At 43.9% G+C, this 24,105-nt stretch overlaps 1 long non-coding RNA gene across 1 annotated transcript; it reads left to right on the forward strand.

The window, feature by feature from the left end:
- The first annotated feature begins 18,226 nt into the window (after window positions 1-18,226).
- Window positions 18,227-22,130, forward strand: LOC310684960. The gene is made up of 2 exons (XR_014515007.1): window positions 18,227-18,283; window positions 21,712-22,130. It is a non-coding gene; the product is annotated as an uncharacterized lncRNA (long non-coding RNA).
- Window positions 22,131-24,105: the final 1,975 nt, after the last annotated feature.

The following is a 24,105-nucleotide window of genomic DNA, read 5'->3' on the forward strand; positions in this document are numbered from 1 at the left end:
TGCTTTTAATGTATGGTGGGAATGTGGCCAGAGTCAATGGCAGGCAGAGCAAGGTAATTTTAGTTTTGTTCCCATTGTCCCCCATGTTGAGTGCAACAAATACAACTTTGAGACCAAGGAGAAGGAGGAAGCTGACAGCCAGTGCAGCCCTCTGGTAGGGATGGTGGTGGGAATTCAACTCAGTTCACATTTAAAGGTGAGCTTTTCGTATTTGCACTGTGTGAAATAATATGCAAGACAAAACATAGCCACCTTTTGAAATTCACGCTTTGCCAAATTATGCAGCCAAGCAATGCATACCAAAATGTATATATTAGGGGAGAGTGTGCATATATTAGTGAAAATAGCATACAAAAGGCATTATATTAAGGAAAATTGTTTGTGAAAATACATAAGTTAATCAATGTGATTATTAGGAGAAATTAAGACTAAAATGCTAATATATATATATATATATATATATATATATATTTAAAAAACTACACACACAAATTACTGGAGAAATGTGAAGAAGTGAATTTAAGATGGGAAAAGCGAGAACCTGGGAGAACAAAAATGGGTTGATTTGTCCATTGCTCCCCTCTGGATTGGTTCTAAGTAGGAAGGTGGCTGGCTGGCTGGCTGAGGCTGGTGGAGGTGCATCCCCTTTGCCCTAATTTGCCAGCTTCCTCTGCCCCTAGTCTTAAACTGCTGCATTGTATACAAAGCTGTAGCATATGGACTTGTGGCTTGTCTCACTATAAGGCAGCTTCTTACATTCCTAAATGGAAAAGGGAATGGAAGAGGAGGATGAGGAGGTGAGCAAGTAAGAAGAGGTGTAGGAAAATGAGGAATGGATTCCGCCAGGACAATTCTGAGTAAAACAGGGAACAGGGTAGATCCCAAAATATTGAATTGGACTGCAAACTGGTACATTCTGTCCATCTGCTAAAATTAGGAGTTGCTCCAGTGGGAACACAGTTGTGTACAAGAATGTCTTCAGCAAGGTCTTTTGCCAAGCCACTGACGCCCAGAGAGGGAGAGATCTGTCATGTAAAAGCAATCTCAAATGACAGATGGTATAATTATTATTATCTGCTGTACAAGAATGCCTGAAGACCACACCGAACTCTCTGCCATTCACAGGTCTGCCAAAAGGAGCCCTTTTCTGTGCCAAGAGAATTCATATTCCACGCTCATAATAACTCCAAAGAAGGAGGGCTGGCCTAACCTTGAAGTGGCAAGGAGCCGGTGCTCTTGGCAGCAGGTTCACGAGGACAGACCTTTCAGCCTCTTCCACTGTGTCCTTTGGGGTGGGGATGGAGAAGAGGGGGAGAGTATTTCCCTCTTTTGCACCAGACACCCAAGTGCTCAAGCTGGTTCTGAGATGAAGTTCACATATGGCACTGTTATGTACTGAGTTGAATAGGATCCAAAATGCAGCAGTCTGATTGGTCCTAGAACAATAGGATCAAAAATGCAGCAGTCTGACTGGTCCTAGAACAATATGATTCAGAATGCAGCAGTCTGATTGGTCCTAGAACAATGAAGCAGTATGACTGGTCTGCAGGAGCCACCCAATCCAGCTCCAGATGGAAGTGAATCCACAACCTGATTGGCCTACAGGAGAATTCCGGAATTAGCCAATCACGTGCAGCCCATTGTGTAAATAATGTATATAAAGCAGATACTTTGGGGGAACTTTCATTCCTCCTCACCACTATGAGCTGAATAAAGAGCATGATATCCACTCTCGACTCCAAGTATATTTTAGGCACTCAGTTATATTACCGTATTTTTCCGTGTATAACATGCCCCTTTGTATAAGACGCCCCCGAAACGATCTATCGTCACAGCCAGCAGCCACAAATCCACTCCCGATTGCCGCAGTGAGAGCCAATCGCAAGCAGCACTTGTCGCGGTAACCTAACGCCCGCCCAATCGCCATTTGCAATCTCCTGCTCGCAGTGACAACCATTCACCCGTCCACCAAGCCCCAATAAGACGAGCCCCAATTTTAAACATAATTTTTGGGGTAAAAAAACTTGTCTTATCCATGGAAAAATATGGTACTTTTCAGATTTTTAAAGAATTTGGCTTTGATCAATGCTTTTTTCTGGGGGTACGCAGGGTGTGCACATACCCCTAAACATTTTGTGAATCTGATGGTGGCTTCACTTCCCTTCCTGGTGATTTTCTGGAGTCCAAATGCAAGTACCCCTAAACATTTTTTAAGAAAAAAAGCACTGGCTTTGACTAGAATCAGGGTTGGACTGAGGCTATCTGAAAGACTGCATATCCCTATACAAACCTGCCTGCGTGCTAAGACCCATGGCATACCTCCAACATTTATCCGATGAAAATTGGGACGTCCCATTCCATAATCTTACTGGGTTGCCTGAGCTACTCTGGGCAGCTTCCAATATATATAAAAACACAATAAAACATTAAAAAACCCTTCCCTGTACAGGATTGCCTTCAGATGGGTCGGGGGTTGGATAACTCCACACCCTTCAACATTTCTCCAATGAAAATAGTGACATCCTAAGGAAAATGGGGCATTCCAGGATCAAATCAGAAACTGGGACAGCTTCTTTAAATCAGGGATGTCCCTGGAAAATAGAGACACTTGGAGGGTCTGTCTTGGCTGAGCACATCAGGGACATGGCTGGACGTGATAGAGAGTGAGCCTTTTCTGTGGCTGCTCCCATATTGGGGAATTCCCTCCTGAGAGAGCTTAGACTGGCTCCCTTGCTGTTTTCCTTCCACCAGCACACTGATCACTGGGCTGCTGTCAGGGCAAACTGTATTTTAACTTCTGGTTCTAAATTAAATCATCACCATCAGTATAGAGGGCAGGGGTTGAGAGAGGGAAAAGCAAAGAAGCCCAACCAATGTCCAAATCTGGTGAAAGTTGGTTCATTAGGGTAAATGGGGCAGTGCCCCACTAACGTCAGCCTGCCCTCAGCCTACCTATTGTTTGATTAAGACATTTTGGCACTGAGACAGACCCCAAAATGGTGTCCCCCTCTCTGCCAGTGAAGAAAGGGTGAGGGAATATCTACATCAGGAGCAAGGGGGGTGGGTGGGAAGAAAGACCAACATTGGGATCTGCTGCCCCATGGATCCTGCTGCCTGAGGCAGTCACCTCACCCTGCCTCATGCATAGGCCAGCCCTTGCAGTTGGGCTGCTGTGAGTATTTCTGCTGCTGTCTCTGGAGCCAATGTGGCTTCTGTGTTGTTGTTTTTATATTGTTGTTGTTTAGTCGTGTACGACTCTTCATGACCCCATGGACCAGAGCACACCAGGCACTCCTGTCTTCCACTGCCTCCCGCAGTTTGGTCAGACTCATGCTTGTAGCTTCGAGAACACTGTCCAACCATCTCATCCTCTGTCATCCCCTTCTCCTTGTGCCTTCAACCTTTCCCAACATCAGGGTCTTTCCCAGGGAGTCTTCTCTTCTCATGAGGTGGCCAAAGTATTGGAGCCTCAGCTTCAGGATCTGTCCTTCCAGTGAGCACTCAGGGCTAATTTTCTTCAGAATGGAGGGGTTTGATCTTGCAGTCCATGGGACTCTCAAGAGTCTCCTCCAGCACCATAATTCAAAAGCATCAATTCTTCGGTGATCATCCTTCTTTATGGTCCAGCTCTCATTTTCATACATTAACTATACGGACCTTTGTCGGCAAGGTGATGTCTCTGCTTTTTAAGATGCTGTCTAGGTTTGTCATTGCTTTTCTCCCAAGAAGCAGGTGTCTGTTAATTTCATGACTGCTGACACCAATAGACACTATGTAAATACACATTAGTTTAATGTTTTTATATTACAGACATTAAACTAATGTGTATTTACATAGAGTCTTCTTATTACCAAGTAGGATCTGGACAGCAGATGGAGTAATCTTACAAGTCACCTACACCACTGGCTTCCCCAGGATGAGTTTATTGAATTTACAGTGGTTACCTCAGGTTACAGACACTTCAGGTTACAGACTCTGCTAACCCAGAAATAGTACCTCGGGTTAAGAACTTTGCTTCAGGATGAGAACAGAAATCGCGCAGCGGCAGTGTGCCGGCAGCAGCAGGAGGCCCCATTAGCTAAAGTGGTGCTTCAGGTTAAGAACGGACCTCCAGAACGAATTAAGTTCTTAACCCGAGGTACCACTGTATATTTAAATGACAGGCATTCTAAATCAGCCCCTCTATGCAAGTTAGTGTCCTCTTTTGTCCTCCTTTTTGGGGAATGCATTTCCTCTTTTTTAGGACCAAAGCATATGTGGCTGCTGTTAATGAAATGAGGCTCCATCATCTTAACAGTTCCTCTAAATATATGTGCTTGAAGCTCAGGGTCTAAAACAGTCCATACTTTGAGAAGTCAGAGTTGAAACAGTCTCTCTAGGCACCTAAGCAAGCCTTGTGTGCTGTTTATATCTAAGTAAACAGAGGTTTATTGAGCCAGCAGTGCCTGGGTGGCTTCTTAACTTTGGTATTCTGTATGTGTGTGTGTGTGTGTGTGTATTTGTACATAAGGAACAGTTACACAACGGTGATGTAATATTACACCACACAGCAGAACGAAGCTGTGTTTTGATGCACCGAAGCTCATGGCTCTGTTTTCCAGGAGCCTTGCCACTCTCCTAAACAAGTTCATCCTCTATGCTAGACACTTTTTCCAGTAATATTTGGCAGAAGGAGATGGGCAAGATTGCATAATGATCTGACAATGAGTCAAAAATGGGGAGGGAGGAGAGATAGAGATTCCTTCCAAGAAGATACTATTTCTTTCTATATTTTTTAAAAAGGTTGTTGTTAGTTGTACAACCTGCAAGACGCAAACGTCCCGAGACCCTTGTTCCCACCCTTTAACCTTACATTTGCAATATGTGGTTGCTTTTAATTTTCTACAATGTCTTATTTCTCCCCACCTTTTAGGGTAAAACTCTCACAATGTGACTCACAACAATGAATAAATACAATATATCAAACGAATAAAACTTTAAAGACAAAACCGGTCCATTTAAAAATCAAAACAGTCACAGCTCAAACTTGAAGCCAAATAAAGCCATCGATAAGAAGCTGAGCTGAATTTAAAATGATCTAATATCCATCAGTGAAAGGGCTGTTATACATACCACCAGGGAAGGGAATTCCAAGAAGAAGAAGAAGAAGAAGAAGAAGAAGAAGAAGAAGAAGAAGAAGAAGAAGAAGAAGGGGAGTTTGGATTTGATATCCCGCCTTTCACTCCCTTTAAGGAGTCTCAAAGCGGCTAACATTCTCCTTTCCCTTCCTCCCCCACAACAAACACTCTGTGGGGTCAGTGGGGTTGAGAGACTTCAAAGAAGTGTGACTGGCCCAAGGTCACCCAGCAGCTGCATGTGGAGGAGTGGAGACGCGAACCCTGTTCACCAGATTACGAGTCTACTGCTCTTAACCACCACACCACACTGGCTCTCCAAAATGTGGGGCCACCATTGAAAAGGTCCTGTCTTTAGTACTTGCTGATATATGATCGTTTTTAGAGGCAAATCAAATAGTAGAACCTCTGATGATGATCCCAGGTCTCAAATTAAAACCCGGATGTCTCCAGTTAAAAGAACCAGATAACACGGGGAAGGGAAATACCTCAAGCAGAAAGTGGCTGCTAATCCAGATAGACAATACTGGGGTAGATGGACAAATAATTTGACCAGAGGACTAAGGCAGCTTCCTATGTTCTCTGAGATTAGATGTGACTGAGAGAAGTGGGAGTTGCTGTGTTTGTGTATTCACATGCCAGCAAATAATCATTTTTAAAAGTCACGTACAGCCTCTTAGCACATTGAAAAAAGTTGCTGATAGTAATGGTTTCGTCACTGCCTGTTATGAATTAAATTATTTGCTACCCTCTGTGTAGCTGCTTCTGATTATGTTTCCATTTGCTCCAGGCTGCTATGAACGGAAAGCACTCCGCATTTATATAGAGCCACCCCCTGCGGATTCTGGGCTGTTGTAAACTAAACCATTTAGCGCTTTATATATAAAAATTGCTGCTAATCACCCCTTCCGCCTGGCCTGTTCTAGGCTATGCTGTGTGTGCTGAGGAACTCTAGAGGAGTAATGAGCTGGCGACTGAAACATACCAAAATTTAAAGATGTGAGCAGCCACCATAATCACAGATGGTATCTTCTATATCACTGAGTAAGAATGATTATTTCATTAAGACTGACAGCTGGTCTTGAAAAATGCCTTGCTGGTAATTGGGTTGAGCACTGACAGCTAACACTGTAGAACCTAAAAACAACAACCCTGAATCAAGTCCTATATTGGGTGGTTTGTATGCATTAGTGATTAAAAAGGATTGAAATCACAGGTGAGTAGGAGGAAGACCAGGATTTACTGTTAGGTCTCTGGGTGATATGAGAAATATAATTCATTGATTTGCATTTATATCCCACCCTTTCCCCTCCCTTATTTAACCCTCACAACCCTGCAAGGTAGGTTTGGCTTAGAGGCAGTGAGCAGCCTTTGGTCACACGGTGAGCTTCATAGACAAGTGGAGGATTTGAACCCTGGCCTCACCTGATGTGCACTACCTGATTTGTTGCCCCATGCCTGCAACCCTCCACACTTCTCTTCCTTTAAGTCACCACCTACCTGTGCACAAGAGACGCAGGTGGCGTTGTGGGTTAAACCACAGAGCCTAGGACTTGCCAATCAGAAGGTAGGCAGTTCGAATCCCCACAACAGGGTGAGCTCCCGTTGCTCAGTCCCTGCTCCTGCCAACCTAGCAGTTCGAAAGCACATCAAAGTGCAAGTAGATAAACAGGTACCGCTTCAGCGGGAAGGTAAATGGCGTTTCCGTGCACTGCTCTGGTTCACCAGAAGCGGCTTAGTCATGCTGGCCACATGACCCAGAAGCTGTACGCTGGCTCCCTCGGCCAATAAAGCGAGATGAGCGCCGCAACCCCAGAGTCAGCCACGACTGGACCCCTTTACCTTTACCTTTAGCTGTGCACACACTGTCATCTATGCACATGCAACAGAGGCAGCGCCATCTTTACCTGGGGATGCCAGGAGTGCAGGGCACCCAGGCGCTGAATTCTAGGGGGTGACAGGTGCCTGCTGCTGAAGCCGCCTAAGCTCTTTATCTATCTACCCGTTATGAAATAATCAATAATATTGATCAAGCTAGAAAAACAAAATACATATATACCTAGGTATTACCGAAATATATGCCTACTGTTTCACTAAAGGACTTCTGACTTTGTGAGCTCATTTACCAAAGACGTGCCATGCCAGCAGTGGCGCTTGTCATTCACAATGGCAGCACTTGTCAGACTTGGGGGCACTGGGCGGATCTTTGTACCCCAGCGACACATATGCTAAAGTCTCCTCTGAACAGAGGTCTGAAATGCACCCACTTCCGCTTAACCACGGCTTACTTTTTCAAAGCTGATGGAAGCTGGTTTGAGGGGAAATGCATGAAGCCCCTGCATGCAACCACAATGATCAAGGGATGGGGAAACTCCCCAACGGAGAAAGGTTGCAGCAAAGGTGAGTAAGACAGAAGCTTACAAAATTATGCATGGCATGGAAAAAGTGGATAGAGAAAACTTTTTCTCCCTTCATTTTGAACCAATGAAGTTGCAACTTAGAAGATCTGGGACGGATAAAAGAAAGTGCTTCTCCATGCAGTGCATAGTTATATTATAACATTCAGTCCCACAGGAGGCAGTGATGGCCACCAACTTGGATGGCTTTGAAAGAGGATTGGACAAATTCATGGAGATCAAGGCTCTCAATAGCTACCAGCCACGATGGCTATGTTCTCCTTCCGCTGTCAGAGGCATCATTCCAGTTGCTGGGAATTGCAGGTGGACAGAGTGCTCATCATCATTTTTTCATCATCATTTTTAATTGTACATCTTATAACAATCTAATGCAATACAAAAATGTGATAATAAAAATATCTTTAAAATAGGCAGCCTACATCAAAAAAGTAACATTCAACAATCATTAGAATAGTATAAAATAATAATATCAACATATAAAAGTTAAACAGAAATCCACTCAACAGTTACAATAAATAATATCTAAACTATAATCAATAAAACAATGGCAAGCCACAGTACATAAAACAATGCAATACACATTGAGAAGCAAAGACTAGAGGGTAGAGCAAGGCAGGTGGAAGGAGGCCTTCCCTGATGGAGTCTCTCCCCTCACAGTTCTTCCTCCAGGAACAGCTCCCTTATGAGGACTCCTAGGGTTGGAGGGTAGGGTAAGGCAGGTAGAAAGAGGCCTTCCCTGATGGAGTCTCTCCCCTCACAGTTCTTCCTTCAGGAACAGCTCCCTCTTGTGCTCAGGTCCTGCCTGCCAGCTTCCCACAGGCATCTGGTTGGCCACTGTGAGAACAGGATGCTGGATTACATGGTTCTTCTCTTATTCTTATTTCTCAAGAGACTACAGGATACATATTGGTGGAGGCTAACGTCCTGTGTACTTGGCTTCAAACACTGGTAGTGGGAGTGTGCTGGAACTGGAGTAAATGGTAATATGCACACAGCTTCAGTTTTCCCCCTGGTATTCAAAACAAATTCCTAGGTGGAGAATTCTTTAACTCTAAACCTATATTCATGTTTTCTTCTACGCATAGGTAGAACTGGCCTGCAAGGGGCATGCAATTAGCCTCACCCCTAATATCATGTGAATTTCCCTGGCACTTAGTGTTATAAAAAGTACACTTCTGCGTCGGGGTGGAGGTTGGGCTCCCCATGCAATCTAGAACCCTGATCTTCCACATGTATGAATGATCAGTCCATCTGATCAGCATGGTGTTTATTTGACAGAGTGATTAATGCATGGCTCTGACCACTGTGTACGTACACACAATTGGATCGGGGCCAAGAAGCTTAATACAGCAATAAAGCACTAAAAGTACAGCATTCCAACTTATGCAAGTCAGCCAGAGGTTACATTAGGAACTCACTTTGTTTATTTTCTAGGGTGTCTTTTCTCTTGCATCTCTGTTTTGTGTGGTGGTTTTGACGAATCCTGCTTTTACACACATACACACACATTTCGGCCCATGATTGTTCTCTGCACCTGAAGCCAGTGGTTTACTGCCAACAATATTCAGCTCAGCAGGCATTTCATTTAAGATTCCTGCTCTTAAATGTTTGCAGAAGGAATCACCCATAAATTCAGGTTGGTTGTAGTTTCACTGATGTTTTCTAAATGGTGCGTTTTATGCCTCATTTCTTGCTGGATTTACGGCATTTGCGCAACTGGCTTAGCCTTGTTGGCTCCAAGCTCTTCTCGTCAACATCTGCAGAAAGTTCTCTTTTTGTTCTTCTGAATGTTGTTATTGTGTGGAGAGGACGGGTGTGTGGGGAGAGTATACACATGTTTTTGTGGACATAAAGTTAAGTGCTATTTTGTGAATCAAATTGAGTAATGGTCACTTTGGGGTTTGCTGATATCAAACTGGAAGAGATTTCACAACGCTGTTCATGAAACTAGCCATGCTTGAAGTGGATAAGGATTTTCAAGGAGGCAGATAAAGCTGTGAGAATCAACTAGACCACAACCCAAGGGCAAGATGCTCTGTAGCATGGCGTGCACATCAAAACACATTTCCAAGTCAGTGGATCAGGATGGATAAAACTGTTAGGTAGCCGCAGTGTTAAGACTTCTAGATCAAATTGATTCTGGGCAGCCAAAACTCTGGATTGCATTCCATTCTGGAGCAGAATCCAGAATGGCCTTGGCCATGGTCTGCTAACATTTAGAGCATGTATTGGAAACCTTTGGCCCTCCAGATGTTAGTGAACTACAACTCCCATCACCCCATGTCATTGGGAATTGTAGTTCAGCAACATCTGAAGGACCAAAGGTTTTCCCAGAATTGTTTTCAGGTAAGAAAGAGCAGGAGACAAACCCCTGCTCACTCCCTTCCCATAATCAGGGATTATGAAGGAAAATAAATCCCTTTTATTTTCCCCACAGATAAACCATGGACCAATTTGTCTGCAATCTGACAGGCTTAATCCACTCTGGAAGGGCTCCTATGCCAGTGAATGTTATCTACTTTGGCCAAAAGAGGAAACGTTACAGTTGCTTTCTCATTATACTGCACAGGGAATACAAAGCTTTGTTTTATACCGAGTGGTTTGGAATCAAAACACAGATTGAAATCAAGAGAACACAGATCAATTCAGAAACAGACTAGACTTTTAAAAGAAAAGAAAACACAAAGATACAAGGCAAATCTTGGTGTCCATTCACACCCCTATTTGTAAAGCCATCTCAGTTATATACATCTATGGTACATTTTGTACCTAAAATTTAATTGGACTGATGGCCTTTTCCCCTTTGTTTCAAACCTGAATTGCCTATATTTCAACAAGTCTAAAGGTATAAGTAGGAGCCAGAAAGGATCTCCAACAATGACAGAAGTGAGAGATGGAGAAAAGCAGGGAAGGCCAACATCTGTATCATAGCCTATCTCATAATATTAGAACTTGGAGGTCATCCAATGAAGACGAACATTGGAAGATTCAGAAATTTGCTCTCAGAGGAGGTAGTGATGGCCACCAATTCGGATGGTTTTAAATTAAGCTAAGGCTATCAGTGGCTACTTGCCCCAATAGCCATCCCTCCACTGTTGAAGGCAGTAAGTCTCTGAATACCAGTAGCTGGCAACCACAGGAGGGAAGAGTGCAGTTGTGCTCAAATTCTGTTTGTAGGCTTTACATGAGCATCTGGTTGGCTTCTGCAAGAAAAGAGTGCTGAATTAAGGATATGGACATGGACAGGGTGATAAAGGGGAGAGACACATTCTTCCCCTCACTTCCTTGCAAAAATCAGTGATGATTGTCTTAAACATGCAAGCCCTCACTTGCCACTGCAGTCATCAAGCCTTGGCCATGGACCTGTGAACTCAACTCTAGAAGCTCAGCACTCCCTGAACTAACCTCTTCTAGCTGATCGAACAGACTGCTACAACATACTGAAATGTCTACAGTTTTCACCCTGATTAATATGATGAAGGTTAAAACACTGTACATTTCCACCAAGTCCTGTGAATATTTTATTTGTTCCAACTGGCAGGATGTAAGGGAGGAAAATTTCCTTCCGTTCAATAGCACTCCACTCATGGTGGTCTGGCGCAAGTTTAAATGATAGTTTTGAAGGCTCAGAAGACAGCATCTTGGAGCCTTTCTTAGAAATCAATATGTGCGATGCAATTAATTTTCTCTCCTCTGACGATGACAAAAAACAAACAAACCACACACTTGTAATAATAATAACAATTATAGAAAATCCAGGAACATTGATTGAAGAGAACTGAAAAATACAATTGAAAGCCAATTGCAATAGATATTTGTAAGCAAAGCTAGGGTGGGTGCGTTCCTCCCTCTTTAATATTTTCAAGAGAACATAAGAAGAGCTTGCTGAATCAGAACAATGGCCCATCTAGTCTCAAAGTAGCCACCCAGCTGCCTGGTGAAAGCTGAAAAGCAGGACCTGAGCACTAGAGCACTCTCGCTTCCTGTGATTTCCAGCAAGTGGTATTCAGAAGCATTACTGCCTCTGGCCATGGAGGCAGAGGATAGTCATCATGGCTAGTAGCCATTGAGAGCCTTGTTCTCCATGAATCCTCTTTTCAAACCATCCCAGATGGTGGCCATCACTGCCTCCTGTGGAACATCATTGTTACTGGGATGGAAAAAGGAAATAAAAATAAATAAATACCCACAAAAATAGCAGTCAAACAAGGATGTGAATAGACACCTATTCATTTTTGTTTGTTTGTGCTGAAAAAGATCACTAAAGGATATTCAGCTCAATCCCACCATTGAGTGTTTGTCCAAAAGTTGAAGATGCCAAACTGAATGCACAGCTGAGCTGTCCGTTCAGCACTATAATCTCCAGGGAAAATTGGGAATCATAACAGCTGACTTTGGTGTTTTTTTTAATCTGGAGGATTGTACAGTGCACTTGAAAAGTGAGTGTTTGAGTTTCTGATTTGAACTGACTTTATCTTGCATGTTTCCTGGCCAAGGGTCGAAGAGCAACCAGGAACAGGGGATCCAGAGAAAATATGTTGGAAAGGTGAAGAACAAGGTAGGAAGCTTGAGGAAGCAAGGGTGAGGCTAAACTGGTTGCAGAACATTTTACAGCCTGAAGGTCATGTTTGGTGCTGGTGGGTGGGGCTAGAGGCAAAAGTGGGTGGAGTAATTAATGTAAATTATACCTTTTGTATCAGTGGAGGCTCCCTGCATGTCTTGGAACCTTGGTGCAGGGGACCTCCATGGATACAAGAGTCCCCCCTTTTTAGACAGCAGACATCCAGTGTGTGGAAGGCAATGAAAACAAGCATGGAGAGGGCAGTGTGAGTGCTCCACTTCCCTGACTCACTCAATGGCTGCATTCACAGGGCACAGGAGCCGGTGTGGTGTAGTGGTTAAGAGCAGTAGACTCATAATCTGGTGAACAGGGTTCGTGTCTCCGCTCCTCCACATGCAGTTGCTGGGTGACCCTGGGCTAGTCACACTTCTCTGAAGTCTCTCAGCCCCACTCACCTCACAGAGTGTTTGTTGTGGGGGAGGAAGGGAAAGGAGAATGTTAGCTGCTTTGAGACTCCTTAGGGTAGTGATAAAGTGGGATATCAAATCCAAACTCCTCCTCCTCCTCCTCCTCCTCCTCCTCCTCTTCTTCTTCCTTTCCCCCAATGTTTCCCTGTTCGTTTCCTCACTATATCTGAGCTTTCACACCATGTAAAAGCCACTTCTGCAAATCTAATGAAATATAGCACATGTTTAGCACTCATTTTCTTTTTCCAGAAAAAGACCCATTTACAGCTCCTTTAACCCAGAAAATTATGGCAGTAAAGTGATGTGATTTAGAGTGGTAGACTGGCATATAGTTCTTTCCTGCTGTTTCCCTGAGGGAATCATGGAAGAACAGTAAGAATGTGCAGAAAGGGTCAGGAAGCTGTGGCATTGCCCAATGACATCTGTTTTGTATCACATCATGCCCACTGGTATGAATGACATTTAGCATGACATGCTGGTATATTGGTCATAAAGCCACTGTTTCAACATTCAGCTTTAGTGGATGTCCATGAGCTTTAGTGTTAGAACAGAGGGAGAAAAACTTTTCTTTCTCCACTTCTATCATGTCCCCTTTTACTTGCATTTTCTATAAACCAATCAATCTGATGGTTGGGATGTAGCAATTTTCATCTCCATCAAGGCTTTGGGTTCAGCCTACTCCAGCTGTGTCCACTTTAATTTTTGTTGCCTTTGTAACTCCTCCACCAAAGTTGGCAGCGGCCTCGAAAAAAATATATTTTGGGGGATCGATCAAGCTTCCAAACTGAGCGCTAATCGCCCTGCGCTAGATCAGGTCCCTTTCCAGATTACACCCCCTCTCTTGAGGTCACAACCCTTAATGGCTCTGCGCTGCACCTCAAATAATTTTGCATGGTAGGAGTGTGTCCTTGCACTGTGATAATGCCTCTTGCTTGCCTGAATGAAGAAGTGTGTGGGTATAAAGACCTCTGGATTTCACATTGCTAGAATGTAGCCTACTTTCCGGAGGGAAAAGTTGCACCCCTTTTTGCTCCACCCACATTTGCCTCTGGCCCTGCCCACAGTTTGCTCCAGCTCTGCCAACCATGCAGCCTCATTGTAGCAATGAGGGAAGGTGGGCCTCAGGTTGAAAAAGGTTCCCCACCCTTGTGCTTGAGACAAAACAGGAGCAAATGCCTCTTGATATTGAAAAAAAGTGGTTGGAAAACCCCAATATGGAAAGCTCTGGGAAATGTGCATCAGACACTTCCCTGAATCTCTCTCCTCCAGAGCTTCAACAGATGACTGAAACCACAACATCCGTGGTCTTTAGAAGCCCTTGTAATTTTTCCCTGGACTCATTGGCCAACTCCAGTGATTAACAAGAATGTGCTCCATATTTTGCAACTAATAACATTTCACCCTCTGAGTCGGGCTTTTTAGGGGAAGATTGTGGCCTTTGAGTTTGACTCTGCTTGTTGATGACTTCACAAGCATTATTGTCTTCAGGCTGATTGCATTGCAATCAGTTTATTCCCAGACTGAGTCATTTATGTGATCATAGGAATTTTACCATTAAGCTTCTCCTCTTGGGCTCCTAGAGCCAATATACAATGAAACACAGTGGTGTCGGGGCAGCTTCCCCAGGATGCAACCCCACATTGCTCTGTGAATGTGTATATAAAATCCTTCTTTTCTTGCCACTTCTGCATCATGGGCCACTTTAACACATGGGGTGGAGCCACTCTCTTGTCAATCAACTGGTGTCAGGCAATGGAGGCCTTGGTGGTGGTGCTACCACCAGAGGCTCCTGGTTGATGCTGATCTGTGACAGGGCCTTTTCAGTGGTGGTGCCTCGGTTGCAGGATGCCCTCCTTAGTAAGGTGCACATGACTATTATTATCAACTTTCAGGAGGAATTTGAAAACATTTTTGTTTACCCAGGCTGAAGACTACTGCTCCTGACATTAAATGTATGGAAAAAGAAGAACGAACAATTGTCTTTTTAATTGGATTGCATCAAAAAAAGGAACTTCCCAGCCAGAGATGGAAGATTCCAGGCTGGCTTTTCGTAGGTGGAAATGTTCACAGGGGCGTCCCATCAGGCAAGAGGTGAGAGGGAAGAGAATGTTCAGCCCATCCCTTGCTCCAGCTTAGAGCAAGGAAACAATGGTGACTACTGGTAATTCATAAAGAATTACTAGCTTACTTTTCTCTGAATATTTTCTGCCAAAAAATAGATGTATTTTATATTGTGTTTTACTCCTGGTTATTCCAGACAGTCCATTTATAGCACAAGAAATGCAAAGGTGTTGCTTAATTTGTTGTTTCGGTTTCAGAGATCATCTGCTTCAGGGACATCCTATGGAACTCACTCTTCCAGGAGACAATGATGGCCACCAACTTGGATGGCTTTAAAGGAGGATTGGACAAATTCATGGAGGAGAGGGCTATTGAAGGCTACTAGCCGTGATGGCTAGGCTGTGCCTCCACAGTTGGAGGCAGCAATACTCCTGAATGCTACTTGCTGGACATCACAGGAGGAGCACTGGCGGAGGAAGAAGAGTGTGGGGGGAGTGCACTGCCCCTGGCAGCATGATCCCGGTGGGGTGCCATCGCAGCTGACCCCTTGCCCACGCTGGGCGCCACGTCCCCGCAGGCGATGTGCCACACCCCCAGGATGCATGCCACGCCCCTGCGGGTGACGTGCCACGCCCCCAGGACGCGTGCCAGTCCTGCTCCCACCTGCTCTCCTCCCTGCCCCATGCCGGAGCATGAAGGAGGAGGAGAGAGCACTCTTCTGCTTAAGTTCTGTGAGAACAGAACATTGGACAAGATGAGCCATTGGTCTGATCCAACAGGCTCCTTTTATGTAGTGCTCAATCACATCACATAGGGTGCTCCCAGGCTCTCATTCTTTGCTGTTCTGCAAGCTGCAAGGAGAACAGAAAGTCTCATTGTAGACCTTTGGCACACCAACGATATTTTGTAGCTGAGTTAATGGTGCATGTTTCAATAGCTTGTTTCAATAGGGGTTGGTTGATTATTATTATTTTTTAACTGTGCCAGGGTTGTGGGTAGTATTTATTTAAATAATTTATACCTGACTTAACTGCAATCACATCTAAGCTGTGTGCATAAAAATAAAATACTGAAAAAGTATACATCAGTTTAAAATCTCATTTCAGGTAAAATCCTGGTTGGAAGCTGGAGCTGACTAATCTCAGATAAACTCCTTGTCAGTTTAATCGCCAACTTCAATCGCTCTTTAGACTTTGTCTCGAGTTTGCTGAGCCTGAGAGTGAAACTAACATGAGCTTTCTCCAGATTTGAGAATACAGTACTTAGTTTCAGCTCTGATGTGAACTTTCTCTTTGAATGATGAGTGCTCCCTCTCTTGGAGAGAGGGAGCACATGTAGGTCTTAAAAAAATTATAGGGAGGCAGAAGACAGAGAGAGAAACATGCAAAGAAGATGATAATTTTTTAAGACTAGGTAGACTAAGGTGGCATGTAACATTATACTGCTAACTCATATAAAATATCAAGATAGTATACATCTATATGCAATATATCAAGACAGCTGTATATAACATATACAGTATTAAGAGGGTATAAAGCTATATACAACAATAAACATAAGCACCATCAAAACAATACAAAATTATCATTAAAATGACTGGTTAATATATAGGAGGTTACATGTGTTTTATCTATGTTTAGCTACTGTTGATTTTAATAATCTTTAGACTGTTTTATACAAACCTGTGTTTAATTGTCTTTTTAACTGAGAATTGTAATTAAAAAAAGATTATTGTAAACCACTTACAATCAAGTGGCATATAAATATTGTTTGTTGTTTAGTCGTTCAGTCGTGTCCGACTCTTCGTGTAAATATTGTTAAATAAATATAAATAAATAAATCATCATGTTGTCCTTTGAATGCCACCCAAGTAAGCAAATGCAAAAAAACCCAAAACAAACCAAACAAACATACAACCCCCCCCCCTAATTTCATTATGGCTGTGATTATGTACAGTAATTATTTTCATGTTGTAAGTCACCTTGAACTGTGGAAAAGCAGCATACAAATAAAATATGTATGCATTAATGTGTTGCAGAATCTGTTTCTGCAAGAGCGTGTTGCAGAATCTGAGATTTTTAAATAGAGAAGCATTAAAATGAAGCTGATTCTGTTTCCTCCCCCTCCCCCTGACCCTGCTGCCTTTTGGTGTTTCCTTTCTACTAAACTAAATCTTTGTGTTCAGAATGGCTTTGTTTTAATAGCAAGCAAAGCTGGAATCCCAGAGACTTCTTGAACTGATTTCTCAGTTAAAAAGGTCAAACAACAGATGTAGCTGTTCCTCATGCAATGTTCCATGTCCTGTTAACTTTGGAAATGTAACCAAATGTTCTGCCTTTCTTGAGTTTGCAAACCATGATCTGTGAGCAGGTCCAGTGAATGGTTTAGGGAACCTACATCCCGAAGGATAATTGAAACTTAACAGATTTGAGCTTGATTAGCAAGCTGGCTGAGAGATCCTTAGGAGCCCAAAGGAAATAGCAGGGTGAGCATGCAATAAATAAAAACACAGTCAGTCAGTGCGCAAATCCTATGTGGTGTGAGAATATATTCTGAGCCGGCCCATCCATGGGGGAACTGAATCATTTGGCCTAGCCCTACAGGATTTGCCAATTCAAGTGTAAGCAACATTCTGCACACTAAAACACTGTTGGTGTTTTTTATAAAAACACAAGAGCTCTACTGCAATCAGACTAAATGTCTGTCTAGTCTCAGCATTTGGCTTCCTAGAGTGCACAACCAGAATATGAGTATGAAGATGAAGACACATTGGTTGTCTATCGCTGGTCTCGTCCTTGAATTTGCGATGACCAAGTTAAATATTCCTGTGGCTGAGTTCAAGCACTTGAACAGACTGAAAAGTATCTTTATAATGGTCTATAACATTGGCATCTTCTATAATTATATTATAATCTGCCCATTTGCTTTTAACTCCTGAACAGTTTTGCTGGTGTGTTCAGGAGGCAGTTACAAAATGGGGGAAGGTAATGGACTGTATATGGGGAAATGTTATCTAGAGGGTCCAGAATGCCCCATGCCCTCTAGAAGCTGCAGTGGGAAATAGGTCTGCTTTCTCCTGATTCTAGGGAGGCACCGATGTCTTTGTGACATCATCAGATATGACTCCAATCCCAGTCGTCATCTCAGACCTGTTTGCATGTCTGGCAATCAAGAAGCTGAAAGGACTCAAAGTTGGACATATGTCCTGTTTTACAGTAGGATAACTTCTTTATTTTTATGGGGACGCGGGTGGCGCTGTGGGTTAAAGCCTCAGTGCCTAGGGCTTGCCGATCGAAAGGTCGGCAGTTCGAATCCCTGCGGCGGGGTGCGCTCCCGCTGTTTGGTCCCAGCGCCTGCCAACCTAGCAGTTCGAAAGCACCCCTGGGTGCAAGTAGATAAATAGGGACCGCTTACTAGCGGGAAGGTAAACGGTGTTTCCGTGTGCGGCTCTGGCTCGCCAGAGCAGCGATGTCACGCTGGCCACGTGACCCGGAAGTGTCTTCGGACAGCGCTGGCCCTTGGCCTCTTTGAGTGAGATGGGCGCACAACCCTAGAGTCTGTCAAGACTGGCCTGTACGGGCAGGGGCACCTTTACCTTTACCTTTTAACTTCTTTATTTAAAGGCCTGTCAGAAGATAGCCTCAGTCTGAAGGGTTTCTCTAGGTAAGCAGGGGGAAATAATCTGGTCCACCATGCCCCCTCAGTCCAGCCTACTACCAGGCCAGTCTCAGCAATCCCCCACCCTCCACCAGTCATTCATTGTTATTTTATTGCATATTCCATCAACTGGTGCACCCACTATGTTCTAATGGTGAGAATCTAACCATTGGACATTGGCAAACAGACCTTGAAAGAGCAGACATAGGGTATCTCACCCCTCCAATTTTAGGGCAGGGGGTTATTGTGTGAAGTACGAATGTGGGTTGTAGCTTGATTTGTTTACTAGCTTCAATCTCATTCAAAAACACGCACACTTAAAAGTTCCCCTTCGGAAGTTCTGCAGCAGAGGCCCCACCTCCCTGTCACAATCAAACATTATGTCTTTCCTCTCCCTTTTGATCTCTTTGGACTTTTCCTCTGTTCTTTGCTATGGACCCCAGCGGCGTTTCCACATTTTACATGGAGCCAGCTGACAATTGTCATTTGCCTGAGAGGTCAGTGATTGAGTTGAAACTGAGATGCGTTGGTTTGTTATTTTTTTAAAAAACCATCCATCTCCATCCCTGGTGGGGCGCTTCCCATGGAAAGTACAGCAAGGAACTCAGCTAATGGCAAGCATGGAATCTGTTTCAATTGAGTTGGCAATTTCAGCTGGCTGGCAGGTGGCCTGAAACAAGCCATTAAAAAAATGTGCGTCATTCCTGCAGCTTTCTTCCTTTTTTTTCCTGAGGAGAAGCACATCCGGAAGTTTCTTAATGCTTCCTATGTTGCAAAATGGAGAGAAACTTGAAGATCCTCCAGGCAGAACTAGAATTGAATACATAAATTTATAAAGAAAGCCCAAGCAGCATGGATTGCACAAACGTATTATTAGCTCCATGAATTGTCTTTGGGGCTTTGCTGGAAACTCCCCAGTAAGTCATGATAATGGACTGAGATATTGAATGTATTTTTTCCTGGACACCTTGCAAATGGCATTTGATGTGTTTTTGGAAGTCAGCATCAAACACAGATCATTATGCTTGACTCAGTTTTTTGTGGGGGGTTTTCTTCTGCCCATTGACTGATGGCTGCCTTTCTAGAGAAAGAAAAAGGCCTACACAGTGATAAAAAGAAATGACTCTAAAATAAATTGCTGGGAACTTCCAGCAGATGACTGGTCTGTTACCCCAATTGTAGAATCATCTCTAGCTAATAAAAGGGACATTGTAGCTCATCTGGCAAATTGCCAAGTGACTGTTAGTTAAAACCCGCTATGCAATGCTTCCCAAACTTTTTCTGGCCACTGCCCCTTGGTACCATAAACTCACCCACTGTGTCCCCTACCCAGTAAAAAGCATGATTTGGAATAGGAGTTTGCACAACCCACTAAGGAAGTTATTAACACAATAAATTTCAAAACATTAATTAATTGCACATTTTTCAAAACCCAATTAATTTAACTAATAATAAAATAATTTTATTTTTTTAATAATAATAATAATAATAATAATAATAATAATTGCCATTTACACCTCCAGCATCCCTCTGCTGCACTCTGGCCTCCTAGTGCCCCCCTTGGTAATCCCATTCCCTTCCACAGGGAACGACAACTATAGTAATCACACCGTAATCACACCGTCAAACATACACAACACTCACATTACGAACTTGTGCATGTCTACATTGAAGTAAAGCCCCACTGAGTTCAATGGGGCTTATACTCATCTAGGACTGGTCCTACCATTAGGCAAAGTGAGACAACTGCCTCAGGTGGTGGATGGTGATGATGTCAATCTTCTTGAGTGTGAGAGCCCTCTCCCCTCTTGTGTCTCCCAGCAACTGGTAGTCAGAAGCATTGCTGCCTCTGACTGTGGTGGCAGAACATAGCCATCATGGCCAGCAGCCATTGAAAGCACTATCTCCATGAATTCAGCAGTTTCTAGTGTAGAGAAGCATCAGCTACATCTGAAGGCCTCCTGCTCTGGATTCTTCACTGCAACTTTGGCGAGTGTTCCTCTGATGCCCAAGAGATGGCAGCACACATTTCATTCCTGGGTAAATGGAATGTTCCATGAGCTACCAGAGGGGCTATTGCGAGTAGGATGAAACGCTAGTAATCTAGAAGACAAACGGCTCACATCGTCCTTTCTGGTTTATTTGTTAAAATCAAATGGTTCAGCCCAAATGGTTTTCATGGCTCCCTACCCCCCACAAAGCGCAGGTGGGAGAGGATGGCTTTTTATGCTAGACAGACAAAGGATGAACCTTAACAGGAAGCCAATGAGCACATTTGCAGACACTTTGAGAGAGGCTGTCTGGCAATCTTGTGCGGGAATCTTATGATTCAGCAGCAGTTTCTGGTTAATTAAATTATGTCTTATCTCACCAGAGGAGAGGAGGAAGGGGGCCCCAATTCTCCGGTGGCGACTCTCCTTTGGAGAGGCAAGCACAAATGAGCAAAGAAGAATGCCTTTCTTTATTAAACCTGAGTGGGAAGCCAAAGTTATAAAATGACCACAGTGTATTCATTCCAAAGATATGTCTACAGGGGCCGTAGCTTGGTGGTAGAGTATCTGTCTTGCATGCAGAAGGTGTCAGGTTCAATCCCTGGTAGGGAGGTAGGGCTGGGAGAGACTCCCATTCTAAAGCCTTGGAGAGATGTTGTCAGACAGTGTAGAAAACGCTGAGCTCAATGGACCCAATGGTCTGATTCAGCATAATGCAGCCTCCTCTGTCCCTATGTCTGAATGAATGAAGAATCAAAACCCACCACCTAAATCATGGGTAGGCAAACTAAGGCCCGCGGGCTGGATCCAGCCCAATCACCTTCTAAATCTGGCCCACAGACGGTTTGGGAATCAGGGTGTTTTTACATGAGTAGAATGTGTGCTTTTAAAAAAATGCATCTTTGGGTTATTTGTGGGGCATAGGAATTCATTCATTCCCTCCCCCCCAAAAATATAGTGCTGCCCCCCCCCCACAAGGTCTGAGGGACAGTGGACCGGCCCCCTGCGGAAAAAGTTTGCTGAACCCTGACCTAAATCAAAGAGAGAGAATCTGCTCAGATGTTGTTGGAGTGAATCTGCCATCATACCCAACCATGCTGGCTGAGGCTAAATGGAGTCCAACAACATCTGGAGGGCCACAATTTCCCCATGCCTGAGTTATTAGACCAGGCTTCCTCAAACTCGGCCCTCCAGATGTTTCGAGACTACAATTCCCATCATCCCTGACCACTGGTCCTGCTAGCTAGGGATCATGGGAGTTGTAGGCCAAAAACATCTGGAGGGCTGAGTTTGAAGAAGCCTGTATTAGACAATGGTTTGAATCAAGGTCAAGGATTTCTGGGTAATTCAACTTAATAGTACTCAATCTGAGTATTACAAGGGTGTGATTCCAGAGTTTCTGCCATGAATGCCACTCACAGCTCTGTGCCTGGATTTCCCAAGGTCTGCTATTTGGAACAACGTTTTTTACAAACTGAGGTTCCTGTGTGGCAACTCAATCTCAACCCCAAGTTGATGAATTCTGAAAGATCTGACAACTGCTAGAGATGGATTCCTGGCATGGTCCACTCATCCCCTGGTATAAATTTCCAGCTGTTTAAAAGAATGAAACTGGAGGGGTGGAGGAAGAGAAGCCCCCCCCCTTTGTGTCCCTCTCCATGTGCTTCAACAGCCCCAAGCGGGATCATTTAGAATGAATTTTGGTTTGACGTCTTTTGGCAATCCTGTTGCATAGAGAGCAAGACAAATGGTCCTCTTATCTCAAAAGCAGCAACCCACAAGCACTCCTGTTTCTAATTGGAGCCTGGCAGAACTTCTTTCTTCCATCCATCAAGCTGGTGAATAAAAAATGAGTAACCTTACAGCTGGGACTTGCCAATGGCGAGTAGCAACGTTTGGGGAGGAGGTAAAGAAATCCAGGCCATTTAGTACCGTCATTCCTTTCCTTGGCTCAACATTAACTTGTTTTCCATTGTAGTTTTTGAAGAACCCAGGTTGATTTTATCTCTTAGATGAGGGAGGATAAGCAGCACTCCTCTCCCCAGGGGCCTTTGATAGTTGGTCCAGCACTCCAGAAGGGGCCAAATGACAAGGCAGGACCTGAAAAATGTGGCTCACTTGGAAGGCCAGGAGTACAAATCTCTTTGGAAAGGGGATGTTAATAATAATAATAATAATAATAATAATAATAATAATAATAATAATAATTTATTTATACCTCGCCCATCTGGCTGAGTTTCCCCAGCCACTCTGGGTGGCTCCCAATCAAATGTTAAAAACAGTACAGCATTAAATATTAAAAGCTTCCCTGAACAGGGCTGCCTTCAGATGTCTTTTAAAGATAGGATAGCTGCTTATTTCCTTCACATCTGAAGGGAGGGTGTTCCACAGGGTGGGCGCCACAACCGAGAAGGCCCTCTGTCTGGTTCCCTGTAACCTCATTTATCGCAATGAGGGAACCGTCAGAAGGCCCTCGGCGCTGGATCTCAGTGTCCGGGCTGAATGATGGGAGTGGAGACGCTCCTTCAGGTATACATGCTAGGTTTTACTGGGGTTTTTTTTGCGGGGGGGGAGGGGTCTTCATCTCTATATTTCTTGCATCCCTCTTTTGTTTTGATGCAAAGGGATGATTTTAAGAGGGTATGAGTGCTCTCCCCCCACCCCCGCCCACCTTCTTAAAACAGCCAGATAAAGGTGGAGGCAAAATGTATATGAGTGGATATTTTATTTTTCTTCACGTGCTTTCTAGGATCACATCCTGTTGCACACACTCCAGCAGGAAGAGACTCCAGGGGTTCTTGCACTTACCCAGTGCTCTGTTCCTTTGGAATGAAGGTCAAAAGAGACAATGATATTGTGATAGGAATTTTGAGGTCTTAGATATATGTTAGATGCTCATAAGTGTACCAACCAAGCACGTACATAGATCAGCACAGGAAGACCAACCTGAAACCATTTTGATTCCCAAACTGAGCAAAGGTTTTCTCTGCAAGGTCAAAGGAAAATGGAAAAGCCTCCCATTGTCTTTTCCTTCACAAATCCTGTCTTAAGGGTATGTCTGTATTTGAATAGGGTGAGCCTGTGACCTGACTCAGGAACTAAGTATTTATCATTACTAAGTATTTATCATTACAAAAGATTGGCCAGGCTCCCCAGGGTATCCAATCAAGTAAGCAGGCAATCCAATCAAGTGACCATTAAACAGGTAACCTGTCAGACGAGATAAACAAGTCATTCAGATTTCTGTTTTAGACCACCTTTTCTGTGATGTAGGGATGATGTATCTGGGGGTGGTGGTCTTGAGTTACACCCCTTCTGTGATGTATGTGTGATGTTTCTGGGGGTGGTCTTGAGCTCAAGGGCAGAGAATTTAAAATGTCTATATAAGGCCTTGCGCGCCATTGTTCTAGGTTCCTCCTCCCTCCTGCGTTGTGGTGAGTGAGGACCCTGTTGCAACAGATCAATAAAGATCAGGCTTACTAGCTGCTTTGCTTCTCAATATTCTCTGGTTGGCCTCTGTTATTTTCTCCTACCAATAGGGAACCTACATAAGGACTCTATATGGGCTCTTGGATACCCCATAAGGGGAAAAGGGCAGATTTTGTTTACAACAGTGTCTGTAGGATATATGGTTTTATTTACACATATGGGACGCGGGTGGCGCTGTGGTCTAAACCACAGAGCCTAGGGCTTGCCGATCAGAAGGTCGGCGGTTTGAATCCCCGTGACGGGGTGAGCTCCCGTTGCTCAGTCCCTGCTCCTGCCAACCTAGCAGTTCGAAAGCATGTCAAAGTGCAAGTAGATAAATAGGTACTGCTCTGGGGGGGAGGTAAACGG

This window comes from Podarcis tiliguerta, assembly GCF_965153285.1.
Source record: "Podarcis tiliguerta genome assembly, chromosome: 8".
NCBI classification, from domain to species: Eukaryota; Metazoa; Chordata; class Lepidosauria; order Squamata; family Lacertidae; genus Podarcis; species Podarcis tiliguerta.